We start from the raw sequence: 16,828 nt of genomic DNA, 5'->3' as shown, positions 1-16,828 counted from the left end.
TGTCTTTCTCTCTATGGCTTATTTCACTTAGCATCACACTCTCCAGTTCCATCCATGTTGATACAAAGGGCCAGATTTCATTCTTTCTCATTGCCACGTAGTACTCCATTGTGTAGATAAACCACAATTTTTTCATCCATTCATCGGTTGATGGACATTTAGGCTCTTTCCTTAATTTGGCTATTGTTGAGAGTGCTGCTAGAAACATTGGGGTACAAGTGCCCCTGTGCATCAGTACTCCTGCATCCCTTGGGTAAATTCCTAGCAGTGCTATTGCTGGGTCATAGGGTAGGTCTATTTTTAAAAAATTTTTGAGGAACCTCCACACTGTTTTCCAGAGTGGCTGCACCAATTTGCGTTCCCACCAACAGGGCAAGAGGGTTCCTGTTTCTCCACATCCTCTCCAGCATCTATAGTCTCCTGATTTGTTCATTTTGGCCACTCTGTCCGGTGTGAGGTGATATCTGAGTGTGGTTTTGATTTGTATTTCCCTGATGAGGAGCGACGTTGAGCATCTTTTCATGTGCCTGTTGGCCATCCGGATGTCTTCCTTAGAGAAGTGTCTATTCATGTTTTCTGCCCATTTCTTCACTGGGTTATTTGTTTTTCGGGTGGAGATTCCACCTCACTTCTATTAAGCCAGGTATTACAAAGATTTGCAAAACTGTAAATAATACAACTTTTCTCATCAATATTTTTGTCTTGGAAAATATTTGCACATAAAAACATATTATTGATCTCCACAATAAGTGAACTTTATTTCTATGTTAAAGTAAATACTTTTAAACTCCTCCGTTTTAACTCCTAACATTGCAAATATTAATAGATGAAACATGAAAAAAATACTGCAAATCCCAAGAGTTATTTAAGAGTATAAAGAGGCTCTGAACCAAAACATTTGAAAACACTGACCTAGATTAAGGCTAAAGTTATTACTTGGCAATCAAAAAGAATGAAATTTTGCCATTTGCAACTACATGGATGGTACTAGAGGGTATTATGCTAAGTGAAATTAGAGAAAGTCAAATATCATATGACATCACTCATATGAGGACTTTAACAGATACAGATAACAGATAACAGGACAGAACATATAAACACAAGGGAAGGGAAGCAAAAATAATATAAAAACAGGGAGGGGGATAAAACATAACAGACTCTTAAATATGGAGAACAAACAGAGGGTTACTGGAGGGGTTGTGGGAGTGGGGACGGGCTAAATGGGTAAGGGGCACTAAGGAATCTACTCCTGAAATCATTGTTGCACTATATGCTAATTGGGATGTAAATTTAAAAAATTAAATTAAATTAAAAAAAAAAAAGACTAAAGTTGACAGTGGTCCTCCTCTTGCTATGAAAATATTAAACACACACTCCATTTCCCTATCCTTAAGTTTTTCCTAAAAACAAAAACAAAAAAACACAACAACAAAAAAACACTTGCCATTCCTGATGACTGCGGAACAATTTTTTACTCTCTCATATCTCCACAAGCATTTTACTGTGAACCTAAAATACTTGATCATCCACTGTTTCCAGGCACCTTCAATCTTGTGAGAATTGTGTTCCTTGGCTCTACACAACCACACTCAAAAGGATAGGAAATGGAGTGGTGTTTTTGCCTGCCCTTTACCAAACCCCTCCCTTGGCATGGCACAGTCTGGAGGAAGCCACCCGACTGCCCGTTTCTCCCTTGGGACAGAGAGAAAGAATGGAACTTGCTCATAACGTTCTGACTTGGCTTACCTACGGTTGCCTACGAAACTGGTTTCTATCTCGCCATACTCAGAGCACTGATGGGAACAGTGGCATAGTGTGAATATCAGGTTGGAGTCCCGCAGAAAGCAGTCACACTAGCTGAGCTAACTGAGAACTGCAGGGAAACTTCAGACCTGTAGGCATCGGGGGCAGGAGATACCAGGCAGAGAAGACCCTTCAGGAATTTACAACATTTAATAGTAGCCATGGATATAGTAGAACTGGAGGAAAACCACACACACAGGCCCAAGGAAGATGTATGAACAGAAAATGCTTGTGAAGATCTTTAAGCCTTCATGCTGGACTGGTGAGCGACGGCCTTCCCCTGCAAGGACCCAGGCGGCAAATACTAGGAGGTGTGGCCGTTTTTCAAATGTTCAATTGATAAGGCATACACATAAACAGGGGAATACTGCGCATGAATAAATCTCTAGAAACTAACCTTAGAGAAACATAGACTTTGGAGTTACTTAAAACAGTCTTGAATAGGGCTCAATAGAAATGAATTTTTAAAATTCACTAAAGGGATTCAATAGCAGACTTAAATAGGCAGAATAAAGAATCAGTGACCTTGAACAGAGGACCTTTGAAATTACTAAGTGTGGGAAGGGTGAGGGGGCAGGGAGGAGGAAGAGGAGGAGAAAAGTGAAGAGAACCTAAGGAACCTATTGAAAAAAATCAATAGGGAGAAAAGTGAAACGGGCAGAAACCATATTTGAAAAAATAATGGCTGAAAATACCCTAAATGCAAAGAAAGACAAGGACATAAAAATACAGGAAGCTCAATAAACTCCAAATGAGACACATTATATAATGAAACCGTTAAAAGAAAAAACCTACCAGATGAAAATTCTACGTCCCTCAAAAATGTCCTTCAAAAATAAGAGAAATTTACAGATGAACAAAAGCTGGGAAAGTTCATTACAAGACTTGTCCCACAAGAAATGTTAAAGGGAGTCCTTAAATTGAAAACAAAAGAAATACTAGGCAGTAACTGGAAGCCACAGGAAAAAATACAGAGTTCTCTAGTTAAGTTAAATTCACGGGCAAATATAAATACCTATATTATTGTTCTTCTGCCTCGTAACTCTATATTACTTTGTAAGATTTAAAAGACAAAAGCATAAAACTAATTATAAATCTGTTAATGGATACACAATATAGAAAGATGTTATCTGTGTCACCAATAACAGAAAATCGGGAGGAGGCAGAGGTGTAAAGAGGTAGAATATTTGTAATTTGTAAGTTAAGTTGTATCGGTTTAAAATAGATTGCTGTAACCTAAGATGTTACATATAATTCCCATGGTAATCAGAGAGAAAATATCTACAGAATTTACACAAGAAGGAAATGAGAAGGGAATCAAAACATGACACTACAAAAACTCAACTAGAAAGACAGCAAGGGGAAAATGATTTGAAAAAATAGTAAGAGTTATGTCATAAAGAAAATTTTAAATGGGGCGCCTGGCTGGCTCAGCTGTAGAGCATACCACGCTTGATCCCAGGGTTATAAATTCAAGCCCCATGCTGGGTATAGAAATTACTTAAAAATATAATTTTTTTTTTAATTTTTTTTTTTTTAACGTTTATTTATTTTTGAGACAGAGAGAGACAGAGCATGAACAGGGGAGGGGCAGAGAGAGAGGGAGACACAGAATCTGAAATGGGCTCCAGGCTCTGAGCTGTCAGCACAGAGCCCGACGCGGGGCTCGAACTCACGGATTGTGAGATCGTGACCTGAGCCGAAGTCGGCCGCCCAACCGACTGAGCCACCCAGGCGCCCCAAAAATATAATCTTAAAAACAAAACCAACCAACCAACCAACCAAACAAACAAACAAACAAAATGGCAACGTGATTCTTCTCCTAACAGTAATTACTTTAAATATAAGTGGATTAAACTCTTCAATCAGAAGACAGGTTTGGGGGGGACCTTGGTGGCTCAGTTGGCTAACCATATTGTGGTTTGTGATTTTGAGCCCACATTGGCTCTCTGCTGTCAGCATGGAGCCGGCCTAGGATCTCTCCCTCTCTCTCTGCCCCTCCTCCTTCTATAGAAGATTCCCTTTAGACCTAAGAACACATATAGATTGAAAGTGAAAAGAGGAAAAACTATTCCATGCAAGTAACAACCAAATGAGAGCAGATGTGGCTATACTAATATCAGACAAAATACACTTTAATCCAAAAATTGTTACAGGTTGTGATGAGCACCAGGTGATGTATGGAAGTGTTGAATCACTATATTGTACACTTGAAATTAATAGAACATTGTATGTTACCTCTACTGAAGTTAAAATTTTTAGAAAATTTGAAAAATTGTTATAAGACATAAAGAACATTATAATGAGGAAATGTCAAGATATAACATTTATAAACACACATGCACAAGCATATCATAACTCCTAAATTAATGAAGCAACTAGTGACAGAATTAAAGGGAGAAATAGTTCTGTAATAGGAGATTTTAACACCCCATTTTCAATAACTGACAGAACAACCAGACAGAAGATCAATAAGGAATACAGGACTTACTTTTACAAACCAACTGGACCTAAAAGACATACAAAACGCACCATCCAACAATAGCAGAATAAATATTCTTCTGAAGTACACATGGAACATTCTCCAAGACAAACCATAAGTTTGGCCACAAAACAAGTCTCCATGAATTCTGAAAACTATTTTTCCGGATTACAATGGAATAAAACTAGAAATCAGTAGCAGATGGAAAATACACAAAGATATGAAAATTAAACAGCACATTCTCCAACAACCAGTGGGTCAAAGAAAAAAAATGACAAAGGAAATTAGAAAATATCTTAAAACAAATGAAAAGGCAACATATCAAAACAGAATGCAACACAAACGGCACTGAAAGAAATTTATTTACCTATTTACCTGTTTACATTTAAAAAAATAAAAATAGGGGCGCCTGGGTGGCGCAGTCGGTTAAGCGTCCGACTTCAGCCAGGTCACGATCTCGCGGTCCGTGAGTTTGAGCCCCGCGTCAGGCTCTGGGCTGATGGCTCGGAGCCGGGAGCCTGTTTCCGATTCTGTGTCTCCCTCTCTCTCTGCCCCTCCCCCGTTCATGCTCTGTCTCTCTCTGTCCCAAAAAAAAAAAAAAAAAAAAAAAAGTTGAAAAAATAATTAAAAAAAATAAAAATAAAAATAAAAAAGATCTCAAATCAACAAGTTAACTTTAACTAGAAAACGAAAAAACAGGGGCCCCTGGGTGGCCCAGTAGGTTGAGCATCCGACTTTGGCTCAGGTCATGATCTCACAGTCCATGAGTTCGAGCCCCGCGTCGGGCTCTGTGCTGATGGCTCAGAGTCTGGCGCCTGCTTTGGATTCTGTGTCTCCCCCTCTCTCTGCCCCTCACCTGCTTGCACTCTCTCTCTCAAAAATAAATAAACATTAAAAAAACCTTTTTTTAACAAAACAAGACACAGTGCCTTTCCTCCGTTTCAGTGAAGGAAAAAAACCCAAATTCTTACCTTTTATTTCCAAGGAAGGAGAGTAACAAGGAGAATCAGACCAAACCAAAATACAGATCTTCCTACCTCCCAAAGCGAGAGGTATTATTAGAAAATAAAAACAGCCCCATGTCCCTGGACATTGAGAAACACTACAAGTGACTAAAGGAAACAGAAATAATTCCTCCACTACAGAGGCAAACATTGTGTCTGCACGGCAATCAGGTTCTGTGAAGTATCTATTGCAACTGCCAATTATGACAGGAACTGGAAAACTACTTTCTCTTTCGCTAAATCTGAATTTATCTCCTGTGAAATAGCTGAGCTCACTTGAAATCATTTTCTTATTTGTTCTTCAGAACATGCCCAAGCATCATGGCTGGTCCTTAGGTGTTCAAGCCCACTGAGAAACGACCAACTTGTTATTTATCTATTGGGATGAGGGCAGGTATGGGATCACACACATATGGCCAGTGAAACTGCTGGAATTACCTTCCAATGGTGTTCAAGTCAGGCCTAATTTACATGCCATAAATTAGAGGGTATCTATTCTATTATGCCATACCAGGCATATTAAATTTCTAGTGATTGTACCAAGTAAAGAGATGACAAAATAGAAATCCTACTAAGTATTCTAACAGTGTAATACTGAAAATAAAAACTTAAATCCTCCCATGTTTACTTAATATTTTTTTGAAACACAGAAAGTGCAATAATTGCTGAATACTCCAGTCATTTTTTCATCAACCATAAAAAGGTTATGTATGTATTTCCCACTTTATATAGAGCATCAAGCATCGTTAAGTAATGTAATTTTACAGGCTCCTAGACCAATCAAATATTCCCACTCACTTAAACATTATTGTACATAGAACGGTGGCATTTATTTCTTCTTCATGAATCCAGTTTCTTTTCCCTTTGGAAATAATCTCAGAGATGCAAGTTCATATGCTGCACAAATGATGTACCTCCAAGAGCAAGAACACTCAGATGTCAAAACGAATAAATCACAGTGACTCACGGCTTCCCAGACAAATGAACAGATGATGATGATTAGATACACTGAGACTTCCAAGTGCCTTCTCGTTGAGAGCCAAGCATGTAAATAGGTACACGGGGCAATAATAACAACACTGACACACTGAACACCCCAATTACAGTACGTGATGGCACAAACCTTGAATACAGAGTGAGTAAAACAGGAAAATCAAGGTGAAAAGAATTACCATAATTTAATATTAACATAAAATCCAGCAAATATATACCACACTAACATGTCCATCTGAAAAAGATACTTACTATAACCTCACAAAAAGGAAAAAAAGTTCCTGTGTAAAACGCTAGCACATAGATACCTGAGGCACAGAAACCGTCCATCTGTCCAGAATATAAGCTCAAATGCAATTGTGCAGAATTATTTTATGGATAATTAGAAGGCTTTCTTGTTTTCCTAACCTTTTATTTAAGCTTTATACCAAAGCATTCATCTTTCATTGAAAGAACTGAAACAGCACTGGCCAACAATTTATTCAAAACTATCTATAAGAAAAAGCCCTTGCCATTGGGTCTGCATTATGATTTTTCTGTCTTATGATGCCAAATGCAGTAAGAAAACAAAAATCCCCATAAGCTATTTTTAGATCATCACAGAGCTGGTTAAGTAAACACTGTGCCTGCTGTGTAATGTGACTCCTCTCATACTTACTCTGCCGAGAATAAACAGACGTCATGCACTCTCAGTCACATGAGACAGGCGTAGAAAACAGCTGAGTCACCCACCAATAATCTTCCTGCTCCCAGGAACTCCATGGAAATTTCTGTCTTACCACAACACTTGGTGTCTTCTCCCATTCCCACTAATAAGTTACAGTTCCCTGATATGATAAAGCTCATTTTAGGAATCACATGGTCCTACCTGCACCGCAACCAATACACCAAGTGCTCCTGACAATACAAAAACAAAGACAGGCAAAAACAGGAGGCTAATTAGGCTAGCAAGCTTCAAATCAATTAGGTCAGGTCTATTTTGGAGAAAAACATGTCTCTCCAGGAGACCGGGGGGGGGGGGGGGGGGGGGGGGGGGAGAAGGCAACAAACACTGCACAATCCATATAGCTTGTGCTTATGTTGAACTTGCCAACACATACCTTAGGTTTTCTTTTGGAAGCATCCTTAAATGAAGTGTTTTAAGTTCTTGACTCTTCTTAAAAATAACAAGGCCTCAAGGGCAAAACTACTTCAGATTTTCTTTCCTCTGCCGATTCTAATTAGTAGTACCATCAATGGAAACCATTAAACACTCAAATTGGAATGAAATAAATAAACCCTCAAAGCATACATTATTTAAAATGTAGCAATTTGACAATTTTTGATTCAGCATCAACTGGAATCCCAGAAATAAAGGTAAAGAAGACATGGTTCCTATCCTCAAGGAGTTTATAAGTTACCTAACTCAACTGTAAGAGAATATAGAAAACGTTATAAGGCGTGTGAATACCAGGTCAAGAAGCAAAGCAAAAACGGTAATTCCTTCCCTGGAGAAGATTCCAGAGAGCCTTCACAGGTAACAGTTCCACAGCGGATGAATGGGTGAGGGCAATCAGCCACAGGAGGAAAAGGGGTACCATGCGGAGGCAAAACAATGAGTAGAACACAAGCATAAAGGCTTGGGAAAGCAGGGCTTATCTGCTGAACCCTGAAACCGGTCAGTAATGCCAGAGCATAGCAGCAGGTGAGGCAGGAAGCCACAGAATTAGATTGGGCCAGACTGAAAAGATGTGTCAAGATAAGTAAGGATTTTACCTTGAAAGGAACCCCAGGAGCAGTATCATTGGATCTGTTAAATAAAGAGAACTATTGCAACAGTAACGAGTCCTGGAGAAGAGATCTGCGTCAGAGATACAAAACTACTGCAAGAGTCTACCTACGTACACGATGCTTAAGAATCTGGCCTAGCACAAGGAATCAAGACAAAGGAGGCAGATTTGGGAGATAATTAGTATACTGAAATAGCATGACTTTCAGCAACTAGATATAAGAGGTAAGGAAGTTGACATTCTAAGATTTGAGGATAGGTAGCTAAGGATGCTTATAAAGCCAAAAATGACTGGGTCCCAGGCGACCCCTTGGACCTCACCTCATATCCCCTTACTCTCGAGGCACACTGTCCATATTTATTTCCCTCAAACACACCAAGGTTATTTTCACTTAATGTCTTTCTTTTCATTAGCTGTTCCCTCCCTCTTTCGATGAAAAAATGATGAAATTCAATTGTATTATGTTGAGTTTTAACTGTTGAAGAAACCCTCAGGTACAAATGCATAGAGAGCAATTAGACACATACAGAGCAAAGTCATCTACAGAGAGGGATCTAGGAATCAGCAGAATAAAACCAAAAAACAGTCCTTGCAAACAGAGGGAATGAGACCACCTAGGATAATACAAGACCAAATGACAGAAAACAACTTGAAATAAACATACTTGAAGGAGGAACTAAAAAGATAGAGCTTCTGAAAAGGTGGGACCTCTGCTCCCTTTACTGAGAGTCTATTTACTACCAGGCACATATCTACCTAATTATACACAACCTCTATGAAGTAAATGATTGTAAAAATAAGAAAACGGGTACCTGCATGGCTCAGCAGGTGACTATAGTAGGGTTGTGAGTTCCAACCCCATACTGAGGGTAGAGTTGACCAAAAAAAGGGGGGGGGGGGGGCGAGGGCACCTGTGGGTCTCAGCTGGTTAAGTGTCAGACTTCAGCTCAGGTCATGATCTTCCAGTTTGACAGTTCAAGGCCCACATCGGGCTCTGTGCTGACAGCTCAGAGCCTGGAGCCTGCTTGGGTTTCTGTGTCTCCCTCGCTCTCTGCCCCTCCCCCACTCAGGCTCTGTCTCTTTCCATCTCTCAAAAATGAATAAACATTAAAATTTTTTTTAAAAAAGAAGAAGAGGAAAAAGGAAAAGAGGTTCAGAGGAAATAAAGTAACTTGACCAAGGTCACATAAATAAATGGCTAAATCAGAATGTGAACTTCATTCTGCGGACACCCATGAAGTATAAGGAAACAAACACAAGTGGTGAAACAAATATCAATTAAAATAAAATTCAGAATAATGGTTACCTGTAGGGAGAAAGGAGAAGTACATGAGAGCTTCAAGCACACTGGTAGTTGACTTCTTCAGGTAAGTGGTGGTCAGTTATTTTCTTATTGTACTTTCAAAGTGAACATGTTATATTAACTCTTATAAGATTATGTATTTCATAATAATTTTTCAAACAGTAGGGACTTAAACAAAAGTAAGCAGAAGGATTAGAAATGGTGAGGCTGGGCTTCCACAACGCATAACGTCTGGAGCTATACGGCACATACGTACTATTCCGGATGCTGGCGGCAAAGTGCAGATAAATGCACAGTGCCGGATAGAACGGCAAGTCAGTTACGGATGAGTAAAGGATTACAGATTGGCTACATGACACCTTAGTCTAGGTTAGTCCAGCTGTACTAATATAAATTTTTTATAAATTCCATCAACACAGGTATTTGAATTTCTACAGCAGAACCCTACATCCTGGGGGCCAGAATAGAGGAAAACACCTGATAAGTTGGGTTGACTCAGGGATGGGGATTGGCAAAAAAAAAGAAACTAAGAAAAGAAAGGGACCTAGGGATTAATGATTAATGATAGGATCAAGACTAAACAAAAGGAATGTAAAAGCTGGAAGGGGCTTGTCACACTGAGAATCAAAAGGGATTACAGAATTTAAGGGTTGTAGGTGGCAAATAAAACTGAACAGGGAAAGGCAGAAGATGAAGGCTATGCTCAGAGAAATTTAAGATTTTCAAAAACTTAGAACCAGAAAAATTCTAGGCACAGACCAGATCTAGACTGGTCCTCTTCAACAGAAATACAAGCCATATGAGTAATTTAAAATTTTCTGGTAGCCACATTAGAAAAAGTACAAATAAACTGGCAAAATTAATCTTAGTAATATGTTATTTAACCAAATATACCCATAATTTCAACTTGTACGCATTATAAAAACTGAGACATTTGGTTTATTTTATAATTTCTAGCACTTCTCAATTTGCACTAGCTGTTTCCTGTGCTCAAAAGCCCCAGGTGGCTCTAGTGGCTATCATATTGGACAATGCAGGTCCAGACTTTTTGAAAAAATATGGGTTGTTCTATATGTATCCACATATGGTTGCTCTGAGGAAGTGAAAAAAGGGAGGCTGAATCCAAGAGTCCACAGCAATGGTTGTAAAGGCCAAAAATGAATTCTAGAAGTCTTCAAGGTAGATGGCAGAAAGCAAAGTGGACAAGTAAATTCTGAACCAAATGCTAAAATCCTCAAATGGGGAAATCTGCCTAGCACAATTAGGGGTGATATCAATAAGAGAGCAGTATATGCATTTACTGCACATGTCAAGGGCAAGGACCCAGAGAGAGTAGTGACGGGTCAGAACAGTGCTCATTAAGCCTGCCTCCCAAAATATGAAGAATGTAAGAAAACAAGTAAGATCCACTTGAAGGATTCCTAGGAAAGTAAGTTACCTAAATTTCAGAGAGTAAGGAGACAGAGGGAGGGTGAGAATTCAAGGAAAGGGTGGTAAGGAAGAAACCTGATAACAGGACATTCCCAGCAGGTTCACTAGCAATGACTCTACAGGCACTCTGCTATGGAATAAAAGTATAAGCAGATAAGCAAATAAATAGTAGACAGCAAGTTTCCTGATTCTAGGCCTATTCTGGACCTTAAAGAATAGTCATGTAAATTTTGGAATATTTAAGTCACATAAACCTTGGCATATTTAATCATCTCAGAATTAAGTGGCTTAAATACAGAATTGGAAGTCTGTAAGGAAAATATCTTGCTTTAACTTTGTAAGATGACCTTTTCCAAAAACAACCATTTGTGCCTAGCACACCGTATGAACTATGCAAATATCTGGCATCCATATATTGGTGGGAAGAATGGCCTACTAAGAAAATTTTGCTATTTACTCAACCACATCATCTTAATAGTAAACTCTGGTAAGTAGAAGGCCATATAGTCAATAAAACAGCTTTTAAAAAGGTTTAGGAGCACCTGGGTGGCTCAGTCGGTGAAACGTCCAACTCTTGATTTTGCCTCTGGTCATGATCTCACAGTTACAAGAGTTATAAGAGTGAGCCCCACATTGGGCTTTGCACACCGACCACCCAGAGCCTGCCTGGGATTCTCCCTCTCCCTCTCCCTCTTTCCACCCCTCCCCTGCTCACCCACACTCTCTCAAAATAAATAAACTTAAAAAAAAAGAAAAATGTTTAAAGAAGAAGGGACCTGGGTGGCTCAGTTGATTAAGTGTTCAACTCTTGAGTTTGGCTCAGGTCATGATCTCATGGTTTCTGAGTTTGAGCCCCCAGATGGGATCCACGCTAACAGCATGAAGCCTTCTTGGGATTCATTCTCTCTCTCTCTCTCTCTCTCTCTCTCTCTCCCTCCCTCCCTCCCTCCTTCTCCCCCTCCCCCTCCCTCTCCCTCCCTCTCTCAAAACACATAATAAACATTAAAAAAGCTTTCAAGAGGGGCTCTTGAGTGGCTCAGTTGGTTAAGTGTCCCACAACAGCTCAGGTCATGATCTCCCTGTATATGAGTTCAAGCCCCGTGTCGGGCTCTATATGGAGCGCTCAGAGCCTGGAGCCTGCTTCAATTCCTGTGTCTCCCTCTCTCTCTGCTCCTACCTCACTCATACTCTGTCTCTCTTTCTCTCTCCCTCTCTCAAAATAAATGTTAAAAAAAAAAAAAAAAAAGTTTCAAAGAGAACTCAAACCACATAGATCCTATTTACCACAATATAGCTATATGGACTCCTGTATCTTAAGTCACCTCTAACATTGTCTTATAGCCATAACACTGGGCACCGGCATTGTCCTGTAAAAAATTTAATTTCCTCCAATTTTTCATTCTCATAAAAATCCAGGAAGATAATAGAGTCAGGCAAAGATCTTCCCCTGCTTACACTCTCTCAAAAATAAATAAGCATTGGGGCGCCTGGGTGGCGCAGTCGGTTAAGCGTCCGACTTCAGCCAGGTCACGATCTCGCGGTCCGTGAGTTCGAGCCCCGCGTCAGGCTCTGGGCCGATGGCTCGGAGCCTGGAGCCTGTTTCCGATTCTGTGTCTCCCTCTCTCTCTGCCCCTCCCCCGTTCATGCTCTGTCTCTCTCTGTCCCAAAAATAAATAAAAAATGTTGAAAAAAAAAAATTTAAAAAAAAATAAATAAGCATTAAAAAAATACATATGTTATAAATCAAAGTCTGTCTAAATCCAAAGGATGGCTCTAATAGATGACTTGGGATAAATCTGAATGAACCTTCAGCGAAAACAGTATATATACAACTAATCTTCCCAAATACTAACAAATAGTGTATCGTCTCTCCTCTATACCACTTTTTTTTTAAGTTTTTTTGAGAGAGAGAGAGAGAGAGAGAGAGAAAGCTCATGAGCGGAGGAGGGGCAGAGAGAGAGAGGGAGAGAGAGAATCCCAAGCAGGCACCACACTGTCAGGGCAGAATCCAATGAGGAGCACAAACCCACAAACTGTGAGATCATGACCTGAGCCAAAATCAAGAGTGGGATGCTTAACTGACTGAGCCACCCAGGCACCCCCACCCCACTTCTCCCATTCCTGTCTTGAGGCAAAACAATTCTTGCCTTGATGTTGATGTAGTTAGGAAAACATTTCATCTGTTACAATAAATGTTTTATGATACTGATTTACAATAAGGGAGAAAACAAATAAACTTTACAGAAATGCCATGTCATCATTTCAGGTATGATTTTCAAATTTTTTCATCTCGAACCCTATAAAAGGGTTAATTCTAATAAAAGACTGAACAACAATAGATCAGATACCACTTTTAATTTCTTTTGCTAAGGATTCTACAGACCACTGAACGAACAGCAGAAAGAGAAGACCGTAAAGAACCAGTGAGAGGCCATAATACACTTCACAAAATAAAACAGAGCACGCATAAACCAGAACTGTGCACTTGGACTTTTTCCCAAACACATCATAATGCAAGGAGGATTGCTTCTCAAAGCAAATAACAGATGTGCTACTAGGACAGAATTTTTCCTTTTCCTGTACTGTAATGTTTGCCTGACAGTTAACACTGCTAAATGATTTCTGGAAAAGTTCACAAATGAACCTCACTATGTTTGTAGGTAATATCAAGGTCATCACCATGGCGTTCTGAGGAGTTACCCTGGGATTTCTAAACCACTTTAAATATCAGCTTTGCCTGAGGTGTAAGTTGTGTTTGTTTGTTTGTTTTTTTAAACAATTCTGCTGGGGAAATAAATAATATAGTCAAATAAAAAATAGTCAAACTAATAAACTCTTTTACAATATAAGACAACAATATTTAATGATATAAGTGCCTATGTAGCAAGGTCTGATTTTCAGCACTGATGAACAGTTATGAGATGATACTAAAGGGTTTAGAAAAAGTCCCAGATGGTTCCCAGAGGCAAGGGGGGGGGGGGGATGGGAGAAACAGGTGATGGGGATGAAGGACAGCACACGATGTCATATATACCAGGTGATATATGGAAGTATTAAATCCCTCTATTGTACACCTGAAACTAATAAAACACTATATGTTAACTAACTGGAATTTAAATAAAAACGTTAAAAAAAAAACCCGCAAGAGTGGGTAAATAAAAACAAATTTAAAAAACGTTAACTACTCCAAAACCATCGTAGCATAGGAGATGCCAATGTACACTTACTGGGGTATTTCAGGGGCTCTACGTTCATCATTCAACTGAACTCTCACACCAGCCTGTGTTGTGGGGCAGGCACACTTTGTTTTATTGCCCTTCACATTACTGAACTTGGCAAATACTGCTTTTTTTTTGAAAACAGAAGGTCTGTGGCAGTGCTGCATCAAGCAAGTCTAACAGTGCTTATGCTCACTTTGTGTCTCTGTGTCACTTTTTGATATTACAGTATTTCAAACATTTTCATTATTATATTTGTTATCATGATCTGTATGAGTAATTACGACTCACTGAAAGCTCAGAAAATGGTTAGCAATTCTTCATAGGAATAAAGTGTTTTTTTAAATTATTTTTAAAATTTTTATTTATTTTGAGAGAGAGCACGAGCGGGGGAGGGGCAGAGAGAGAGAGAGAGAGAGAGAGAGAGAGAGAGAGAGAGAAAGAACCCCAAGCAGGCTCCACACGGCCAGCCCCGAGCCCAGCATGGGGCTTGAACCCACAAACCACGAGATCATGACCTGAGCTGAAAACAAGAGTTCAACACTCAACCTACTGAGCCACCCAGGAGCCCCTAAAGTCTTTTCAAAAAAATTTTTTTTGGGGGCGCCCGGGTGGCTCAGTCGGTTGAGCGTCCGACTTCAGCTCAGGTCACGATCTCACGGTTTGTGAGTTCGAGCCCTGCGTCAGGCTCTGGGCTGATGGCTCAGAGCCTGGAGCCTGCTTCCGATTCTGTGTCTCCCTCTCTCTCTGCCCCTCCCCCATTCATGCTCTGTCTCTCTCTGTCTCAAAAATAAATAAACATTAAAAAAAATTAAAAAAAAAAATTTTTTTTTAAATGTGTATTTATTTTGAGAAACCGACAGACAGAAAATGAGTGGGGGGATGCAGGGAGAGAGGACAACACAGAATCTGAAGCAGGCCCCAGGCTCTGAACTGTCTGCACAGAGCCTGATAAGGGGCTCAAACTCATGAACCATGAGAATACGACCTGAGCCAAGGTCAACCAGGTCGAAGCTTAACCAACTGAGCCACTCAAGCACCCCGCCCCTGAAGTCTTTTTAAATTAAAGTTATATACATTGTTTGTTTTAGACAATTCTGTGTGTGGCACACTTAACAGACTACATATAATATAAACATAATTTGTATAGTCCTGGGAAAACCAAGAAGTTCCATTTGGAGGGAGGTTTAACATCCAAGTTCTTATAATTTTTTTTAAGTTTATCTATTTACTGGGGAGGGATTCACAGGGGCAGAGAGAGAGAGGAGACAGAATCTCAAGCAGGCTCTACACTGTCAGCACAGAGCCTGACGACACAGGGCTCAGTCCCACAAACCGTGAGATCATGACCTGACCTGAAACCAAGAGTCAGACGCTTAACTGACTGAACCACCTAGGCACCCCACAAGTTATCATAATTAATAAGAGGTAGAACTGGGATTCATAACCAGGTCTGTGTTTTTAAAAAGAAACTTCATTTGTGCTCGCTTCGGCAGCACACACACTAAAACAAAAAACTTCACTTGAGTGTCCAACTTCAGCTCAGGTCACTCAGCAAACTGAGAATTCGCTCCTGTGGTTTATAGTGCGGATGTGGGGGTGGAGCTCCTTGCCTCAGAAAAAAATATGGGAAGAGTCCAGGATCAATCTCTTTTTTTAAGTTCCACTGATAGAGAAAATCTTGCTAGGACTCGATCACTGTTCAACTGGTGGGCTCTCCTCGAGGACTCTTCAGAAATGCTCCAGCAGAGAGTAATCACCTCTGAATGGAATCTCTTCTCAACATCAGACACATGATTGTTAGAAAATTTAAAGGAATCTATTTTAAATGCTATCTCCCACAAACGCTGCACTTCCTTAATTGCGGCTTTTGGACATTTTTAAATGAATGTTTTAGGCAGTTCAACTGTTCATTAGGTCATAATACGTGTCTCATTCTGCATTCACACGATCCAATCACTCTTTCTTACCTCAAAAATAGATCTTCAATGAGCATTACCCTACACACATTGAAGTGTACTCTGTATTATTCAACACCCATCTAACGGCTACACTTTCTTGCCAGTATTCCTATTAACCAAATACTAGAAGTATTTACCATAATAAACAGAACTCTAGCAAGAGACGATTTTGACAAACTGATTTCACATCATATTCTGTAAACTGAAATAATCAGCGCAAAAAATAATGAACCTTAACTTCTCATATTACATTTCTTTAAATACCTTAACATATAAAATCAGTTACTCACAGACAGTATATCTTTGTACCTAACCACCATGACTCTATATAAAAGCTTATTTGTTTAATATCATGTTTAATAATATTAAATAATTTATTATTAATAATCATTTATAAAAGTAATAATTTGTTTGATTATGTTTAATATTCAGGCCAGAAAATGAAATCACTTGCTCAGAAAAGGAAATGAATACTATATTCAATATGTTACTGAACTGGTTTTTAAAACCCTAAATCCCTGTCATGGTATCCTGATCAAGGACTTTTCCAGTTTAGGAATCCAATCTTAATTATTTAATTCATGACAACAGTACAGCTGGAATATTAAGAAAAAATTCCCAGACACTTCCTCAAAATAAACCTTCCTCAGAGCAAGCTCTCTAAAGATACAACAACGGAATATCAGACTCTTTTTTACTTAGTTTTGTACCTATAAAAAAAAAACAACTTTTGCTGAATTGTACAAAAAAGTTAACAGTACCAGTCAGGAAAAAGCTGGTCTGTTTAGCCAATTAAAGCACCACACAAACAGCCGCAAAGTGACACCTCTGGAAAATTTCATTTAGGGCTATTTTCATCCACCA

General features: G+C 39.3%; 1 protein-coding gene across 38 annotated transcripts in view; it reads right to left on the bottom strand.

Annotated features, from left to right (window-relative positions):
- EIF4G3 (eukaryotic translation initiation factor 4 gamma 3) overlaps nucleotides 1–16,828 on the bottom strand; it is a 320,627-nt gene that overhangs the window by 167,881 nt on the left and 135,918 nt on the right. The window contains exon 1 of one of the 38 annotated variants that reach the window (XM_058718764.1): nucleotides 6,941–7,163. The exons of 34 other annotated variants lie outside the window; for them this stretch is intronic. The gene's annotated coding sequence lies outside the window, so the exon portion shown is untranslated. Of the gene's footprint in view, nucleotides 1–6,940; nucleotides 7,164–16,828 lie in introns of those variants that run through there. 3 more of the 38 variants (XM_058718780.1, XM_058718786.1, XM_058718789.1) reach the window with 3 other exon arrangements.

The sequence above is a fragment of the Neofelis nebulosa genome, chromosome 2 (assembly GCF_028018385.1).
Source record: "Neofelis nebulosa isolate mNeoNeb1 chromosome 2, mNeoNeb1.pri, whole genome shotgun sequence".
Lineage (NCBI taxonomy): Eukaryota > Metazoa > Chordata > Mammalia > Carnivora > Felidae > Neofelis > Neofelis nebulosa.
This window is presented reverse-complemented; position numbering and strand designations above follow the sequence as displayed.